General features: G+C 51.6%; 1 pseudogene; it reads left to right on the forward strand.

The window, feature by feature from the left end:
* Positions 1–930: 930 nt before the first annotated feature.
* Positions 931–1,914, forward strand: LOC109443661 (ubiquitin-ribosomal protein eL40 fusion protein pseudogene; annotated as a pseudogene).
* Positions 1,915–4,983: the final 3,069 nt, after the last annotated feature.

Consider the following 4,983-nt stretch of genomic DNA (forward strand, 5'->3'; position numbering starts at 1 on the left):
TGAGGAGGACAATTCTTTCTTGTCCTGGTTTGTATTCAACTGCAGCTAGAGAGACAGATCACCTGTTTCTTTTTATTTAAAATCTGGTTTATTTCAAAACTGTTATCAGAGAGGGGGAGGTCTAAAGAGTAAGACCCTCCACAGAGCCCCTTCCCCCAGTCTTCCTAAATAGCCTTGCCCTGAGGCAGAAGCTTCCCTGCAGAATAAGGAAAACAGATAACCTCATTCCCTGGTCTGGCTCTGTTAGGATGACCGTCTGGCTTTCCCCACTGATGCTGGAAGAGCTGCTTTGGGGCAGGCTGGTGCCATCCTGTGCCTAGAAGGAGGAAACTTGGTCTGGACCTGATTTGACCAGCTCCTGGTGGGATGCTGAACAGACACACAAACCTTGGCCCAGCACACCCTCCCATGCCTCTCTGCCCCTGATATTTCTGTATCCTTTGAGGTAGATTTGGGTTGCCTCTTCCATATCATCCTTGCTTCCCCTTTTCACAGACTAGGGTAGGTGTCCCTCATAAGCATGTCTCCGCATGGCAACGGTCCTTTCCCCTTCGTAGCACACATCACCCTGAATTCTCTGCAAGAGGGCAGGAATCGAGTCTGTCTCGTTTGCATCTCTAGCTCCTGCAACTCTGCCTGGCTCATAGTAAGTGCTTCATATATTTTTTAAATGAGTGAATTGTCTCCACCACTAGACTGTGAGCACCTTGCTGACAAGGAGTATGCCCTGATCATCGCTGGATCCTCAGTGCCTTGCATAGTGCTTGGTACATAGTAGGTGCTCAATAAATACTTATCAATTTGAGTGACTGGACCTCAGTTTCTCCCCTTATAATCTGGGTAGAAGGAGAGAATCTTTGCTTTTCTCCCCCTCCTTCCCCATCTGTGTCAGAGCTGGTGGTTGAAGCTGCGGGGCCCTTCCTGCCTTCGATGACCATGTATCCAAACCTTTTAATGGTACAACAGGAAGTGGTGGCTGAGTCCCTGAGTCCAGGTGTCCCTCCCATCCCTGTCCCAAGTATGGAGGACTCTTTTGGAGAAGGGGTGCTTCAGGGCCCCTCCCCACTCACTTCAATCTGCAGCATGATTGGAGATCTCAGTGTTTACTCTGAATTATTCCTGCCACCACACAAGTCTTATTTCATCTTACTCTATTCTCAGAGAAGATATGTTATAGCCAAGTGTCTGTGCTCCTCCACCCAAAATAAAATATAGAATCTGTCCTACTTTAGGACCACTGTTTCCCCATCTGGAACTTTCTTTTCAAATTTGCATCATCTAGCTCTTTCTTTTCAACGAGGAGGCCGAGCAGCTGCCTCAGCAGGCGCAGAGACGCAGATCTTGTGAAGACCCTGACCGGCCAGACCATCACACTCGAGGTCGAGGTCGAGGTCGAGCCCAGTGACACTACTGAGAATGTCAAAGCTCAAATCCAAGACCAGGAGGGCATCCCGCCTGAGCAGCAGCGTCTGATTTTTGCGGGCAAACAGCTGGAGGATGGCAGCACTCTCAGACGCTAATATCCAGAAAGAGTCCACCGTGCACTTGGTGCTTCCTCTGCCCAGCGGCACCTCCGAGCCTTCCCTCCGCCAGCTCGCCCAGAAGTAGGATTGCAACAAGGTGATCTGCCGCAAGTGTCACACCCGTCTGCATCCCTGCGCTATCACTGCCGCAAGAAGAGTGGCCACAGCAACAACCTACACCCCAAGGAGGCCAAATAAAGCCCTCCACCCCCTCCTCGGCCCACAGGGAAGTCCCCTGCCCGAACCCCTTGGTCCTGGGGCTTCAATAAAGTTTCCCTTATATCGATATCTAGAACTTTCTTTTCAAGTTTATATTCTACTTCCAAATCCAATCTTCTCCAGGAGGTCTTCCTTGGTTAAGCTAAACATGTTTTAATTTTCATCCCCTTCACCCATTACTCTATATCTCAACAACATTTGCCCTTTGTACTTGTTCCCTATGCTGTTTAAGTGTGAGTTCTGTCTTCCTAACCATACTGCATAGTATGTGCTATTTTAAGCATGCCTGATGGATGATTACCACAAATGGACAAGAAGAAAAAACATATACACCAAAAAGAAAGCAGAGGAGAGTTTTTTCCTTTTTTGCTTTAATATAGAATTTGTCATAATTGGTGCTTGCCAGCTCCTTAACACAATGAAAAGAGAATTTGATTTCTGCAAAACCTTTCAGGACACATAAAGTATGTGTAAATACCCAGGAATAAAGGTCACACTTTTATTTGTATTATGTTTTCTAATTCCTCTACTCTATAGGGTTTGCTCAAAGTCCTGGTTTAAACTCTCAGTGTTAATTGGTTGACTTAGCTTTGGCTTGTGGTCCACTGAGATCCCTGGATCCTTTTAAGCCAGCATTATGCTTGCCATGTGGATGTAGATAGGGGAAGGACCTTTAAGTGTGACTCATGAGAGTTCGCCTGAGCCTCAGGCTCCAGGCTGAATGTGTAGAGGGGTGGGGGCAGGGCAGGGTGCGGATGGGGAGAGTAGAGACAGACTGTGTACTGAACTGGCAGTTGCGGGCAGGGTTGGGGGGAGTGGAGAAAGGGAAAGAGAGGAGTCTGGGCCAAGGCCAGAGGTGGCTCCCAGGGGAGTCCTCAGAGCGGGCAGCCGGACGTCGCTCCATCCTTCCCGCCTGACGGATGGGTCTGTTGCTCAGGCACAAGCTGTCAGGCCAGGCCGCTGCCAAGGCAGAACAGTGGCGCTTCTGTGCGCGCTGCTCCGCACGTCGGGAGAATGGGGCCCGCCCGGGAGGCCGAGGGAGTGATGGAGAAAGCAGACGTCTCGGAGCTGGAGCCGTGAGGGGCGGGGACCCAGAGCCTCAGGAAGCGTGTCTGCCTCACCGAAACAAGGGCCAGAGGTTACCAACAGAGGGGGGTTGTCGGAGAACTCTAAGGTGTGTGTGGGGGGCACGTGGACTGGGATCAGCGAGTGAGTGCCTTTGAGGGTTGCTGTTAGCCGGAAGAAGAGGCTGAAGGAGGGTTAATATGAAGAGCTTGGTCCTTTAGCCCAAAGCCCCCTCCCGTTTGATAACAAGAGCTTTGTGGCTGCAGTTACTCAATGTTTGTTTCCTGGTCAGACGCTCAGAAATTTATCAACCTGTTCCCCTCCCCCACCTCCACCTTCGCCATCTCTGCTGGCATCTTCCGCAGCCTCACCGGGTCCACCGCGCTCCGGGTTCGCTAGGCCTGGCGGGCGGGATCCCCGCGGCTCACGCTCGGGACTGGGGATCCACGAGGCTCCGCGATTCGCCTCTGGCCGTCCTCCGACCCCGCCCCGCAGCCACCTCCCCCTCAGCGTTAATTAAAACTTGCGAGATGGAGAGGCTGGCGCGGGCGGCTCCGTTTTATTTGCAGCATCTTTCATGCTGCTGACGATCGTAAAGGGCTTTAATATTGAAATATGGGCCATTTTCCCAGCTCCAGCCCTCGCCGCACGCTCCCCACACCCCCACACCCAGCCACCCCGCGCTTGATGAAAGAGCCCCTGCAAATCCATTAAGAAGAGATAATTGAAAACTCCGGGGTAATATTTAAGGCCGCTCGCGGACGCGGGGCGGAGGGCCCTACTGCGCGCCCGCGGTGCCTGTCCCCTGCGCTCCAGGGCCGCCAAGGCCCGGCCTTCGCGGGGTCTCCTCGCCTGATGCCTCACTCCCAGCTCTCAAAGGGCCTGCTCTGCTCTTCCTTGGCTCTGCGGAAGACTTGCCTCGAGAGACTCCTAGTTCCATAGAGTGACAAGTCACACTGGGAAAGATGGCTTGGGGCCAGTGTGCACGGTGGACGCAGCATTTTGCCCCACTGGTCTGGCTGGGATTTGATACATCTGCTTGGTATCCCCGGGCATTGCATTCCCCTCTGCCTGCAATGTCCCTCCAAGGACTTGTCCACACAGGGAAGTGCTGTTCCTCCATCAAAACCAACCCAGCTGCGTCCAAAGTCATGGTGCAGTGTGTGTGTGGGGTACAGTCACACAAAGATGGACGATGAGGTGATCATTGGTGCATCTGGTGATGAGGACACAAGGGTTTATTATACTGTTTTAATTTTGTATGTATTTTTAATCTTCTACAACAAAAACTTTTAGAAAGCAGCTCAGGTATCTTCCTTTTACTCCTCCGTCTCCTATAAAGATGGGCTACCTGTTGCCATGTACATTGCTGTCCCTTACCACGTTGTGTTGTCTTTACTGTTTACAGTCTGTCCGCCTACTAGATTGTGACAGTTTGAGGACAAGGATCAGGTCTAATTCCCCTCCTTAGCCCTTGCTCCTGGCTCAGTGTCAGGCATATAACATGTGCTCAGTAAATGTCATTGAATTGGCTGTTGTCTGAGTCACTAGAGGTCTCCAGGGTTTCAAGATTAGGATGCTAGCACGTGGGGTGGGGGAGAAGGGGAGGGTGGAACAGAGCATGAAAGAGGCACAGGCACAGGGTCTGTGTGGCTGGGTTGGGGGTTATGCCTGTTTTCCACAGAGACTGGCTCCAGGAGGTTCCCAGAATGGGGCAAGGGGTGGGGGGAAGGGCTGAGGACTCTGTTTTGCACTGTGATCCTGGAATCCTTAGGTCTCTCTACCTAGGTCTTTTGGCAGCAAGTGGGGGAGGGGTTCTCTGCTCCATTTGGTTCACTCTCCCAATCAAGTCAGACTTGACTGGTCTGCTGTGAGTCTGTGTGTAATGCTTGCGAGCACCCATATGTGTCTTGGGTGGCGGAAAGGGAGAAGAGAGGAGAGGAGGAGGTATTTGAAGACCTACTTGTGCAAAAGACATGAATGGCTCAGGCGTTTCCATTGATATCCAGCTGGCCCCTACCCCTTAGCAGGGCCTTTTCTTTTACTTTTCTTTCTTTCTTTCCTCCTTTCTTTTTCTTTCTTTCTTTTTTAATTGGGGAATAGTGTGTTTTTCCAGGGCCCATCAGCTCTAAGTTGTTGTCCTTCAATCTGATTGTGGAGGGTGCAGCTCAGCTCC

The sequence above is a fragment of the Rhinolophus sinicus genome, chromosome 1 (genome assembly GCF_057876585.1).
Source record: "Rhinolophus sinicus isolate RSI-liver-muscle chromosome 1, RSI-T2T, whole genome shotgun sequence".
In the NCBI taxonomy this organism is placed as follows: domain Eukaryota; kingdom Metazoa; phylum Chordata; class Mammalia; order Chiroptera; family Rhinolophidae; genus Rhinolophus; species Rhinolophus sinicus.